This window comes from Arvicola amphibius, chromosome 3 (genome assembly GCF_903992535.2).
Source record: "Arvicola amphibius chromosome 3, mArvAmp1.2, whole genome shotgun sequence".
NCBI classification, from domain to species: domain Eukaryota; kingdom Metazoa; phylum Chordata; class Mammalia; order Rodentia; family Cricetidae; genus Arvicola; species Arvicola amphibius.
In genome coordinates, this window is record NC_052049.1 from 136,028,325 (window position 1) to 136,043,275 (window position 14,951).

General features: G+C 44.0%; 1 protein-coding gene across 3 annotated transcripts in view; it reads right to left on the reverse strand.

Moving 5' to 3' along the window:
* Tln2 (talin 2) overlaps nt 1-14,951 on the reverse strand; it is a 426,737-nt gene that overhangs the window by 228,794 nt on the left and 182,992 nt on the right. The window contains exon 1 of one of the 3 annotated variants that reach the window (XM_038322055.2): nt 2,246-2,315. The exons of the other annotated variants lie outside the window; for them this stretch is intronic. The gene's annotated coding sequence lies outside the window, so the exon portion shown is untranslated. Of the gene's footprint in view, nt 1-2,245; nt 2,316-14,951 lie in introns of those variants that run through there. 3 annotated transcript variants of the gene reach the window in all.

Below are 14,951 nucleotides of genomic sequence, written 5' to 3' on the forward strand. Positions count from 1 at the left end.
TGGTCTACAGAGAGAGTTCCAGGTTAGTTAGAGATACACGGTGAGACCCTGTCTTAAAACAACAAGGAAAACAAAATGCAAGAAAAGAACTCAGGGAGGACATTTTGCGACACAAAAGTAAAAAAGGACAGTGAGACAGCTCAGTGATTAAAAGCATTTACGACAAACATCAGCCGGAGTCTGAGCCCCAAACCCACAGCTCCTTTGTTCCTGATTTGCACGCCGTGGCAACTGCATGCATATACGCCATGTACACAAAACCAAGAGCGATTAACTTCTTAAATATTAAATTGTTTTAATTAATTTAACTAATTTGTAATTAATTTAATGTTTAAGTAGTTCTTAAATAAACAAATTTCTCGAAAATTTTATCTAAAGTAAAAGCACTGTAAAATTCAGACAGAAGATAAGCGATGAACTTTAGAAGCATTTTTACAGACTCTGACTCAAGATAACTATCAAAAAGATGTGGTCAGGAGGGAAAGGAAGAACTCAGCAAGAAACTATGATAAATATCCTAACATGAAACAGAATACAAATAAAATTTTAATAAATGATGGATGAAATGTTAAAAAGAAATAGAGCAAAGGCCATTGTCATTCAGATCTTTCAACTGGAAACCCAAGAACACATTTCCATCCCGAGAACAGGGCTCTGAACACTGCCACACTGACCAGAAGACAGAGTAATGAGCAGCCCCCTCTCGAGCAAACATGAACCTTTGGGCAGTCAATATGGCCATCTTCTTTAGGAGTTGTAAATATGGTTACATTCTTGACTGGTTATTTCACGTGTGTTCCAGGATGTTTACCACTGAAGATACTAAGAGGTCTAAGTTACTTTGTGCATGCGTGTAGAGACAGAGTAGGTGTGGAGAAAGCTCATCTGTCTTCACGTCTTCTCCTGTTGCTGTGATAGAACACTCTGGCAAAAAAGCAACTTTAAAAACTGGTGTGGGGGTGGGGTATTCTGCTCACTGTCCCTTTTAGGGAAATCAAGGCAACAGGAGCCAGGAGCTTGAAGCAGCTGGTTCTGTGGTATCAACAAGAAGGAAGCAGAAGGTGATGAACGCATGCTCCCTTTCTCTATTTGTACAGTCTACGATCCCAGCTAAGGAATCACGCCACCCATGGTGGTCCAGTCTTCAACCTCAATTACTGTAATAAGATAATGCCCCATAGAGGTGAGCAGAGCTCTGTCTCCCAGGTGAGTCTAGATTCTGTTAAGTAGATAGTCATTTCATCATCTAAATGTCAAAAGGGATTTATATTTTCTATGAATTCTGGTTCTATAAGAGAATGATAATGTATTGCCTTTTAATTTCCTGCCATGTAAGTATTCAATATATGATTTCATTACTCAATCTATTCTTTACTGGAAATTAAAAGACACCCTTTGGTGAATGTTCTGCACCCAGTATTGAATACTAGGCCTACTGGGGTCCACTTATTTATCCTTTGACCTGTGAAAACCAATTGTACTTAAGGAATTTTACATTTAAATATGGAATGGACCAAGAGTATGATTATGATTATTTTGCTGTTGTTGTTGTTGACTGTTTTTTGAGACAGGGTATGTTTGTGTAGTCCTGGCTGTCCTGAAACTCACTCTGCAGAGCAGGCTGGCCTCAAACTCACAGAAATCCACTTGCCTCTGCCTCTTAAGAGCTGAGATTACTACTATGGATTATTTTTTAAAAGGGTTGATGCTGGTGTGAAAATTCAGCAAAAGACTTTCGGAAGATAGTAACAAAGAAAATCCTAAGACATTATTTGAGAGAAATTATTTTTTAGAATTTATTCTCATATTCCTTTTAAAATGCATTTTCACATTCCAATTTAAATAACTCCCAAATAGAAAGTCTAGACTCATTCGGGCTGGGAAACACTGCAGAAGCCTAACAGGAGCTACACTGCAATGTGTCCATAAGGATTCAAATGAGCAGGCCTAAAACTAGGTGATTCTCAGTCCTAATTGGCTGACAAGGCTTGCAAAGATTTTAACAACACTGTAGGTCAGGCTATGTGAAATAAAGATGCTTCCTATGCATTCCTTCTCCACGCTGAGGACAACGTCTTTAGCAGAGAAGTAGAGAAGGAGGAGAGCATGAAGAGAACAGAAACTTAGAAAACAAACAAGACTTAGATTTCCAAGCCACAAAACTGAAAGTCTAGGAAAACATGTCATCTTGCATTACTATAATGGTTAATTATAAAATCAATACAATAATTACAAAAGCTTTTACCTGCCACAGTGGACTTGATCACAAAGGTCATTACTTCAAATCCTCTCAGACAGACTCTCCAGACAAAAACATCTAATAAAGTATCTAAGTTCAGAAATTAAACAACATAGCTAATCAATTATTAACTCAATGTTTGCTGAAGAACTCTTTGTTGTAGAAGTTAGGCAAGTGTGCTTTTTTGATATAGTAGTCTTTTTCTGTAAGCATTAGAATAAGATGGGCATATAAGAAACTGCCTGGAGAGTATATGCATATTCCTATGAGAGTACCGTGAGAAAGAACATTGCTACACACTCCTAAAACTTCGCCATGCCTCTTTATAATACCTTCTCCAACTTTCCCCTCCACTATCCACAGACAACAACTGGTCTACATCCTGTCTCTGCATTTGTATGTTTACAGAATTTTATATGTAAGACATCGAACAGGATATACTCCCCGTTGGGGGAGGCAGGAGGAACATGACTTTGCTCACTCAGTATAATTATTTTGAGACTGGCTCTTGTTCCATATACTGATAGCCTGCTTGATTTATAGCCTAGTCTTGTTCCCTTGAATGGACCCAGTACTTCATTTTCCTTTTTCATGTACCTTCCAAGTTTGGGCTATTATAGGAAAAACCGCCTGCTAATATGTGTGTGCGCCAACAGTCTGTCTCTGTCGCTCATGTGTCTCTCAAGGCCACAGCTTAGGTCTCTCTCATGTGGATGCTGATGGGAAGCATGGCAGGGTGGCATAGAGGGGAGGTAAGAAGAAGTAGTAAAAATGTTTCCCAGAGAGGTTGTATGTTTGTTTCCATGAGCAGAGTGTGAACTCTGAATGCTCCCCATGAGTCAGGTGGGTGCCTTCTAGAATACAACCCCTTTTGTGACGGTTAGGTTTTGCCAACTTGGGTAGAGGGAACCTTAATTCAGAAGAAGCCTCCATCTAACTGTCTGTAGGCAAGTGTGGGGGATTTACCTAATTAATTAATTAATGATTGATGGGGGAGGTCCTAGCCCATAGTGTAGGTGGTGATGAGTTACATAAAAAACAAACAACCAATGGAGAGTTAGGTGGGGCGGGGTAGCCTAGTCCCCAACCCTAGGTTCTTGCTCTGCTTCAGTTCCTGTTTTGGCTTTTCCCTCCAGACAGCCTGTGTGGGGACACATGAGCCAAACAAACTCATCTTCCCTCCCAAGTTGTTTTTGGTCATGGTCTTTATCACAGCAATAGGAATCAAGCTAGGATACCTATCTACACAACCTATACATAGTGCATGCATACAGCCTCCTACATGGAAAGTAAGCATTAAGGATTAAAGTGTATTTTAAATCTCTGTCCTCTCCCTGTAGGACAGACCACAATGAAAAGTAGGAAAGTGTGTGACGAAGAACAATCTCGCATATTCACCAAGTGTCCTTTATGTACCTCACTGTGAACGGCTCATTTGTACACCCCTCTATCAACTCTGGGAGGGTCAATTTTACAGGTGCAGAAACCAAAAAACAAATAAATTATCTGTGGTCACTAATGCATACGCTGCCGAGCCAGAATTTAAATGCAGACCGTGGTCTGGGGAGACTGCTTAACTGGTAAATGCTTGTGCAAACACGTGGACTTGAGTTTGGATCCCCAGCATCATATGAAAGACAGACAACAGGGCTTGTGTCTGTAATCCCAGAACTGGAGGCAGACAGGAAGATCCCTAGAGGCCCCTAAGAAGTCATCCTAACCTATAGGTGAGTTCCAGGCTTTTCTCAAAAATAAGATGTAAAGACAGCTGGGAATGTAGCTCAGTGGCACAGTGTTTGTCTACCATGCACAAGGCCCTGCGTTCAAATCCCAGCACCACATAATTAAAAAAAAAAAAACAATTAGAATTTAAAGTCAGGTGTAGTGGTACATGCCTTTAATCCCAGAACTTGGGAAGTAGGCACAGGAGGATCTCTTGTGAACTTGAGACCAGCCTTTTCTACATCAAAAGGCCAACCTGGGCTACATAACAAGAACCTATCAAAAGAAAAAAAAAAGTGAAGAGCTATTGAGGAAGACAATGACATTAATTCTGGCCTCCATATACATAAGGATCCAACCACAGGAACGTGTATAAACACACACACACACACACACACACACACAGTCACACAAAACAAATGAATAGCTAGATAGATTGATAGGTAAAATAGATTAGATAGATAGATCTATAGACAGATGATACAAAGAAAGAAAGATCTCTCTTCCTGCTGTCCCTTGGCGTGTGCATGCGTCCCCCTGTCTCTCTGTCCCTTTCTCTCCTTTCTCTTCTCCTTCTCTCTCCCTCTCTCCCTCTCTCTCCCTCCCCTCTAAGCAATAAAGGTTTAGTTTTATGTAAAAAAAAAAAAAAGAAAAAGAAAGAAGAATGGATGGGTGGGTGGATGGATGGGTGGACACAGACATCTGAGTCTACCTATATCCATTATTATCATCCACATATCACTAAATGTTACTTATTACACAAAACTATGCACTATTTCTAACATGTCTTTCCAGAGAGAATTAATTTCAAACCATTAAGTAAGAGATGATGAGCATAGCATTTTGAGCTGAAGATTCAAATCAAATGATACATTCCTTGAATGCCAACATCTCTATTATATCTTATTATCAGAGCAATACCAGAACGGACATTGATTAATTCAATCCAATGGATGTAAACTATTCACTAAAAAAACTCAGACTTTTTTTTAAAAAAAAAGACATAATTTTAAAAGGGGTAAAAGCCTATTTTAGGCAGAACACTTTGCTGGTAGGGAAGAGACCACAAAAAAAAAAAATAATAAACAAAAACCAGAAAAAGAACCCTATATAATCAGGCAGATTCATCATCCACTGTATCTCAGACTGTTGTGGTTTTACAAAATCCAATCCAGGTACTAAAAGGCTTCTATAACGACCCAGGGCTGGAAGACAACCAGGTCAGTAATTGCGTTATATTTTTAAAACTTCTTGGCATTTGTTGCCACAGTTTTAAAAGCATAAAAATACAGAGGGTCATTGTGCGGCCACTTCCCTGTCTAGAGAAATTCTCCAAGCACAGTAGGTAAGGACTGAGGACCATGCTTCCATTAAGGAAAAAGTAGGGAAAATAGCATTTCCCAGCAGCGGCTGCAGACTGTGACATCGACCGAGTTACACAAACGATTGATTCATAATCAAAAAGAGAGCAAGGTTGGAAAAAACAATCAGTATCTCCCCAGAGCTCTGACAAAAGGAAAGGAAATTGCTCTATTAGCAACATCATGTACATGAAGCAGGATCTTAGAGCACAGGGGGAGGGGGACTACTCAATGAGAAATCAAAATCTACTTAATATCTCCTGGGGGCAGGTCTGTGGCGATGGTGATGGGGCGGCTACACACGCGGCAGAAAACAAGAACCTGGCCCCAATTTGGAGTTTGGCATGAAGTTAAGGAAAAACGTTACCCTTATAGTAGAATGCCAGGTTCTGAGACAGAGGCATTCCGCTAATCTTTGCTCAGCATTAAGTACTGTCACCAGCTAAGCAGGGTTTCATTTAATCCCCACTAAAGTTGAGTGAGGTAGCCACAGTTCCACTTTCCTGGCAGAGCACTGGACGGGGTGGGGTAAATTCTGCAACATGCATCTGACCAGACTGGAAGTACCAGGGATGGGAACCCGAGTGGCTTTATTCAACCCACAAGTTGATCATCCTTACTGCGGGGCTGTACAAACGTTCCACAGCCAGCCATTCAGAAATGCCTGTGCAGTGAGGGACTGGAGAGACACTGGCCAGAGAGCTACAGATCATTCTACTCCTAGGCTGAGCAGCTGCTCCTCAGGGGATAAAGGGATGGGGTACTGAGAAGTGAAGTTCACAGACACTCACCACTCACTGCACGGGCGTTCCAGTGACATGGAATGCCATGTCAGGTTCAGCCCACATAATGTTCCTTTGATGGCCCGGTGTTCGGTGAGTCGACAGGTATGTAATACTTGCACGTTATTATCTCCGAATTTTTAACTTATTTCTTACCTTTATTTGAAAATGCTGATTATAAGGAGGCTTCATAAATGTGTTGATCTCATACACGTGAAACCAGCTTAACAGAACAGCACTGTGTAAAGACACGAGACACAACCACACCTCTCTTGCTTCTCACCTCTACTCTTCCCTTCCCGGGCAATTCAGCCTCCAAGTGGGAGAGAATGAGGCAGATACTAGCAAGAGGTGCGGGGTGGGGTGGGGACGCACAGAATGGGGATAACTAGAGGGAAGCCCACAGAGTTACGCAGAGATAAAAAATGAGGGAGTGAATGGAGAATTCATTTTTTTCAGGGGACACACACACACACACACACACACACATACATAGAGAGAGACAGAGAGACAGAGACAGAGACAGAAAGGAGGGGGGAGTACTCTTTTCCTGTTGTGACGAAATACCCCTACAAAAGCAATTTAGAGTAGAGTTTCTTTTGGCTCACATTTCCCAGAACAGCTCCTGATGTCAGAGGAGTCATGACAGCAGACAGCAATGACAACTGTTGCCCTCTTCCCTTCACGCTTTTCATTAAGTCCAGGACCCCAACCCATGGGATCCGACATCCTCATTTAGGGTGGGCCTTACCACTTCAAATAACCTAAACAAGAAAATCCCTCACTAGCACCCCCCGGGGGTCCCTTTCCAAGGTAATTCTAGGTCCTGTAAAGTTTGACAAAAATATTGGCCATCAGTGTCTGAGGGAGGAAATGCCTGCATTAGGCTTCAGGGAAGAGTCAGGATTCCAGGGTTAACGACTCAGCAGCACATATTAAATAGGCTGTCTCTAAACAGAAATAAAACAAGGTTATATATTAATCAGTTGACAAAAACGCCACCACGGGAGGCTAGGCAGAACCTGACCCTGAACTTCTAAGGGCAGCATGGCCGTCCGCACTAAGCCAGCATTCAAAGAGACTGGATCACGGAAGTTGCAGGGGGACGACTGAGACAAGGGAGAAGACAATGGGGTTCATTCTGATAGATGTGTATTTTAAAGATGTCCAAATAACTGGGGGTGTGGCTCAACTGGCAATGGGCTTGCCTAGCGTGCATGAAGAACCGGACTGGCCATCCAGAACTAAGGAACCAAGTGTAAATAGATGGCAGCACACTTGGAATCCGAGCCTCTGGGAGGTAGAGACAGAAAGAGCCGAAGTTCAAGGTTATTCTTAGCTATGTAGAGTTGAGGCTATCCTGTGCAACCTACGATCCTGGAAGTCGGGGAACACCACAGACAGAGACAACTAATCTCCTACATAACTAATATATGAGACTTTTTAGGAGTTCTACCATTACTATGTACAATCAAGAGCTAAAGAGATGGCTCTGCAGTTAAGAGCACACACTGCTCTTGCATAGGAATCCAGTTTGGTTCTCAGTACCCATGTTTGGCAATTCACAATGTCTATGACTTCGGCTGCAGGGGATCCAACACCCTCTTCTGGCAGCCAAGGGCACTGCACTTGTGTACAAGCTCATACTCAGATATACACACATATACAAATTACTAAAAATAATAAAATATTTTATTTTAAAAAAGGATGATGTGGGATTCCCCTCCATATGCTATAAATATATTTTATTACCATTGGTTATTAAAGAAGCTGTTTTGGCAAATGGCTTAGTAGAATAAAGACAGACAGGAAATCCGAACAGAGATAGAGTAAGTGGAGTCAGAGAGTAAGTGGAGTCAGAGAGAGACGCCATGTACCTGAGATACCAGACAGAACCTTGCCCAGTAAGCTACAGCCTTGTAGCAACACACAGATTAATAGCAATGGGTTAATTCAAGATGTAAGAGCTAGTTATAAATATGCCTGAGTCATTGGCCGAACAGTGTTGTAATTAATATAGTTTGTGTGATTATTTGGGTCTGAGCAGCCGGGAAACAAACGAGCAGTCTCCAGCTACAAAGATCAGCTGTGGGCTAGAGAGATGGAACAAGGATTAAGAGCACTGGTTGCTCTTGCAGAGGACCTGGGTTTGGTTCTCAGTACCCACACGACAGCTGAAAACTACCTATAACTCCAGTATCAAGGGATCTAGCCCCTTCTTGCCTCTGCAAATATGAGATACACACATGGTACACAAGCACACATGCAGGTAAACATTCATAGACATAAAACAAAAATAATCAACATATCTTTAAAAAGCTATTTTAAAAGACTCAACTGAACTCTCTGGCTGTGCTCACTGAAAAGGGCTGGGACAAATGGCAGCTGATAGCAAATGGCAAACTCAGCGCTCAGATCCTGGCTTCTAAGAGGCCTTTTTAAACCAAAGAAACCGGCACTCACAGGAGAAAGAGCTGATTTCAGGGCTAGTGAGCACTACAAGATGAGTGTGGCACATCTGCGCCACGAAGTAAAATATTGGTCCAATAATAACGGAGGCATATCTAAATCACATAAAAAACAAGTTAAAAGGGCTCCCACAGGCTAGGTTATTAATATCTTCAATATTGGAATAATGACAGAAACAGATTATAGCTTGTGAATAAAATATGAAAACACGTATCTATATCAATAAAAATAAATGAATACATAAAAGGCGAGTTCAGTGAGAAATGGGTCTCTGTGTAGTTTCAAAACAGGTCCCAGTAAAATACTTAGCTCATTAGGACAGGAAAACCACGACTGAAGCAAAGCCAACCCTTCCTCAGTCAAGTGACATGGTGAAGAGGGGTGGCGGCCAAGTCTACAGTCTGCACCAGGTGACAGTATGAAAAATAGCACAACATAGCCCGGGACTTCCTGCCATGGATATGTCTATGATTTAGACACAGCCTGAATACTTCCCCAAGGGCTTGGATGTCGGCAGCTTGGAGTCCCTTGTGGTGGTTGTGTGGGAATCTGTCTTTATTCCATTCTTGCCCCTCCACCCCCGTGTGTGTGCAGAGAGAAAGAGAGAGAGAGAGAGAGAGAGAGAGAGAGAGAGAGAGAGAGAGAAAGAGAGAGGGGAGAGAGAGAGAGAGAGAGAGAGAGAGAGAGAGAGAGAGAACCTGTCACTGAACCTGAAGCTTACCAAATTCAGCTGAACTAACTGGCCAGCAGCCCCAAAGTTGCTCCTGTCTCCTCCCCAGCACAGGGATTCTGTGAATACCTTCACGGCTGGCTTCTTACGTAGGTGCTGGGATCTGAACCCAGGTCCTCACATTTTCATAGCAAGCACTTTACCGACTGAACCATCTTTCCAGTCTTCACTCATTTTATTAGCATATTATTATTATAATTGTACAAAATAATTAACTTAATTATAAAAATTTCCTACATGCATATAATGTACTTTAATAATAGTTTCATATCTCAGTTCTGCTCCTCTGTCCATCTTCCCTCCCACTGGCCTACTTCCCCTTGACCAATATGTGTGGGACTCTTCAAGAAGAGTCCCTTCTTGTGGGTCACTAAGGCCGCTTCCCTGGTAAGAAACTGGAGTTCTCCTGGGCTCCTGCTGAGCTACCACAGGACTGTAGCAGAGTGTCTCTGACTTCCTGTCTTACTGTGTAAACCCTCCCTCTCTCAAGTCCTCCTGTCCTTCCACCACGTGTCACACATGACATGTTACAGCCACAGGGGCCCCGGCTAGCACCCTCACTGTGCTGTCTGGACTTTTGCCCCTCAACGCTGAGATAACTGGGTCTCTTTTCTCTATAAACTGCTTAGCCACCACGGGTTTTTGTTGTAGGGGTGGAAAATGGACTCACACAGATATATTGCCCGCATTTAATAACAAGTAAAGCTACAAACCCAGACTTACGGCTACTCCACATAGAGCCTTTCTTTAAAAAAAAAAAAAAAAAAAAAGTGACTCCATAAAAGCTAAGGAGAGACCCTTTTCTCAAGATTCCAGGGAGTGAAGGGGATGAGGCCAAGTGCAAGCCATGATTCTCAGCTTCACCCATTGGTGCTAAAGGGCATCATTAGGGTATGTGGGACCTCAGATGGCTTGTGAGAGCTGGACACCAGTGGCTCTGATGGGCGCGCTGGGGTTACAGTCCAGGATGTCCTTTCCCAGGAGAAACCTGCTAACATCAAGGCAATTGCAGGTAACTGGGCATTAATTAGGTCACAACTTACAATCCAAAGGTCCAGGAAGCGCTGTCCCTGCTACACTTCAAGCTCCTTTAAAGTACATGATTGCCTCAAAAACTTCTAACGTGTTTTTAAAGTGTGTGTGTGTGTGTGTGTGTGTGTGTGTGTGTGTGTGTGTGTGTACCAGAGGGAAAGAATACAAGGGGAAGATGCTCAGGGAAAGAATCCAGCTTTCTTCTCATCTACCACAAAGTCCACTCTGCTCACAAGTCCCGAGAAAAACTGCACTGTCCCTGCCTTCCTTGGAGAGCCGCAAAGCTAAGATGAAGTCTCTGCGAGTACAGAGCCCATGTTACTCCTGCCGCTCCTCATCTGACTTCTGCTCAGCACTCCACTGGAACCTGTGCCAACCAAGGTGACTTATCTTCTCCCTGCTGACTTTCCAATCCAGGCCTGCGCCCACAGTAGTGGGCAAAACTGCCACTTGAGTAGCCTGCCCTCTCTGACCCCATAGGAGGCCTAGCAGGCTCTTCCTTGCTGAAGCATGATTTTCTGTATGTACACCCCTGGTCTCCCCTTCCTAGTCCTCTAGACGCCTGCTCAGTCTCATTGCTGTAAGGCTACAGACAGGGGCCAGAGCTCTCCCTGAGTTCTCATCCAAGTCTACTCCCCTGCTCCCCAAGATCTCCCACAGGCATAACAAATTCATCTCAGTCGAAACCGAACTCACCACCTCTGCCCTGCCCTGCCTCCCTCCAAGCCTGCTACCCTCCCGGGTTCCTAATCACAACTGCGCCAACCTCTACTCATCTGCCAAGGCCAGTAATATGAGCAGCAGGATTGAGACCATCTTCTCCCAAATCCCCATATCTTATTAACCACCCTCTGCCAACCTTAACTCTTAAACACCCCTGAGTCTCTTCATTGTCTCCTACTCAAATCACCAGAGTGGTTTCCAGCAGGGCTCCAGGGCTCTCCTCTTATGCTGCTTCAATGCCTTCTCCACCTCTTAGCCAAAGGGCTCCCAGAAATTAAATCTGTCTAGAGCTTGTAGTCTCTGACTTTTGATTGGCCACCCACCATTTCAGGGGTCCATCTAAACCCTTTGCTACATGACAAGATGTACTGTCTCAGATCTTCTCCACTAATAATCTATTAAGAAGGTTTCTGTTTCCACCATCCTTACAATAAAGCTCACGGCAGAGTGAAGGTGCTCCATAAATGTAAATTCCCGTGATCGAATGAATAATGGATGCAATGAGTCCGTTAGATGAAAGGGTGCCAGAGCGCCTTAATATTGAAACACAGACTCCAATCTTCAGGTTCACTCGGGTTTGAAACCCACAATGTATAACACTGGCGAAATCCTGACAAAGGTACTCGAGTTTGCACAGCATAATTAGCAGTTCAAGTTCAAAATGCTCGAGGTTACCACACAGGAGAAGAAAGGGGAGCTCACGCTTGCTCAGTGTCCGGCAGGCAGAGATCAAAGGCAAAGCTGATTCAGTTCACAGTATGCACTGTGTGGTCCTCAGGCACGCTCTCAGCAAATCGAGAAATAAGAGGGAGGCAGCGCTACTCACACCCCCAGATACACACAGGAGCAGGGGAGTGTAGGCTGTCAGCTCTTCCACATGGGACTTGGGTAAACCCTGAGCAATGAAGACCAAGACAGAGCCGAAATACAAAGAGGGACCATGCATAAGTTCCTTGGTATGTGGCGTCAAAGAACCGTTACAAACCTTTTGTGTGTATGTGTGTGTGTGTGTGTGTGTGTGTTTAAATTTCTAATAATTTTGTAAAATAGACACCTCTTGGGTTTTGATAACATGCTGAGAACCCCACCCACTGTCACCCCATCTATTTAAGAGATTGCGGGGAAGTCAAAGGAGATAAGAGTCAAGAAGGAAAATGCAAAGGCAACAGAATTAAGTCCATTTTAGCTGGAAACCATCACTATGATGGACCCCATAATCTCATTAAGAGGAGGGCTGGTGCAGGGTGGGCTGCATCATCCTTTGGAGCCTGAGTGAAAAGTCCTGACGTGCGGGTGACAAATAAAAAGCCACCATGACATCGGTGACCTCACACCCATGCTGATGCCTAGTAAGCATTAAGAGAGATGCCTTCCCTGGAGGAAAGAGAACAGTGAATAGAAATCCAAGGGCATCTGAAGGGCGGGAGAAAGCCCCCGCAAGCACTAAACAGAAGCAGCAGCCTAGGGACCCAGCATCGAGGGCAAGAAAATGACTGGCGCATGTAGAGCTATGGGTAGCTGAAGCCTGAGAAAACCCCAGCCAGGAGACGGCTTTAAAAACTGAGTCTCTCAACTGTGGGCTCCCAAAAGATCAAAACCAAATAACTACTTCCTTACTTTAAGAGGGAGAACCAGCGCAGAGTGCAAATCTGAACAAAGCAAAACCAACTCCAAGAGTATAAATAATTCAGTGTCCAACGTCTGGGACTCGCTATCATCTGCACGCCTCCAAAGGGTCACTTCTCCGGCTCTGCTCTCAGCAGACACAGTTATCTTACAAGCTTGGGCAGGCTCCACTCCATTGCTGTTCTTGGTGGCCATCCCATGGTACTGGCATCTCCCAAATGCTGCGATCTTCTGCTCCAATTAGGCTATACCTTCATTAATGGCCTCTCCCGGCCTCTCAGACTGCTAGGCCTCAGCTTCTCTCCATAACCCCTTCGTACCTTCAAAACCAGAGCCACTTTGGGTAACCGAACAAGTTCAGATGCCAGTGCAAGGTACAACCTCGGCCACTTCTGGAACCCAGTTTCTGTGTTGGCTCTCAGGAAACAACTTAGCAGAAGATTTCACCTCAGAGATGCTGGTCTCTTCTTAATCACACTATTTTCTCAGCTCCAGCAAACCAACCAATTGTACCAGTAAAACGAGGGTTTCACTTTAGTGGTTCTGGTCTCTTGTGAGTCACAGCTGATTCTTCAGCTTCAGATGCCCAGACAACACAGATTCTTCACACAAAAGGCCTGGTAGAGCCTCTGCTTCCCCCTGAAACTTCACAAGAAGGCCCTTATCATCTGCACTACTCTGAACATTAAAAAAAAAAATTGACTTAGGTATTTTAGGTATGAGTGCCCTGTCAGCATGTACGGCTGCACACCAGAAAGAGCGTCAGAGTGTAAGCTGCCATGTGGTTGCTGGGGTTTGAACTCGGGACCTCAGAAGAACAGCCAAGTGCTCTTAACCACTCAGCCACCCCTCCAACCCTGTCAGCCTCCTCTCAACATTCTTTTTTTTAAAGATTTATTTATTTATTATGTATACAACATTCTGCCTCCATGTATGCTTGCACACCAGAAGAGGACGCCATATCTCAGTACAGATGGTTGTGAGCCACTACGTGGTTGCTGGGAATTGAACTCAGGACCTCTGGAAGAACAGACAGTGCTCTTAACCACTGAGCCACCTCTCCAGCCCTCCTCTCAACATTCTTATCTTCAAAGCTCAGACAGAACAGCCCACTGAGCTATCAATGCTCAATGGATCCTTCTTGCACAAAATTCCAAAGTCTTTCCACTATGCTCCCCAGACATGATCAGGCTGGTCACAGCAGCACCCCACTCCTGGTTCCACCTTTGTCTTACTGCTGCTTTACCTTTGTCAGAGTGGCTACACTTCAACCTGCTAGTGGCCAGGGTCAGGGAGTAGTCTGGGGGGAATTGTTTCCCCAGACAACCTCTCTGTTGCTGCTGTTAAAGGCAGCTTTTACTAAATCTCTATTGTTCTAATAAAACTCATGATTCAAAGGCTAGGGCGAAAACCTGTGAGCTCAGAGTAAGTACAGCAACTGGCTAACTTTCTCTCTTTACTGGTGTCCTGTCTCCCCTCCCCTCATTGCTCCAATGAAAACCTCATGCTATGCTCTCTCTGTTACTTCCTGTCAACTAGTTGCTAACCCCACCTCTCTGTGCTCAAGTTAATTTCATTTAATTAACACAAATGCAAGACATCTTTACATATTAAACAAAAACAAATGTAACACATCTTTACCTAACGAATATCCTACACCGGTCTTAGTTAGGATTACTACAGCTGCAAGGAAACACCACGACCAAAAGCAAGTTGAGAAGGAAAAGGTTTACTTGGCTTACACTTCCATGTTACTGATCATCATCAAAGGAAGTCAGGACAGGAAGGCAGGAGCTGCTGCAGAGGCCATGGAGGCATGCTACTTACTGGCTTTCTCCGGCCTTCTTTATGATAGAACCCAGGACCACCAGCCCAGGATAAGCATCAACAACAATGGGCTGGGCCCTCCCCCAGCAATCACTAATTAAGAAAATGCCCTACAGGCTTGTCCACAGTTGGACCTATGGAGACATTTTCTCAGTTGAGGCTCTGTCTTCTCACAAAACTTTAGCTTCATCCAGCAAAAGAAAAAGGATGCCAGTGACGATGGGTGTGTGGTCCTGGGGACAATGCCATCACATCAGAGGTGAAGAGCACTATCTTACTACAGGAGTCTGATGGTTAATACTGATGTCACCATGACAGAATCTACAGTCCCGTAGGAGACAAACCTTTGGCTGTTTGTCTGTGATGGTGTTTCTAGACTGTTCTAACTAGGGTAGGAAGAGCTACCAAAATCTGGGCAGTACCACAGCATGGGCTAGGAT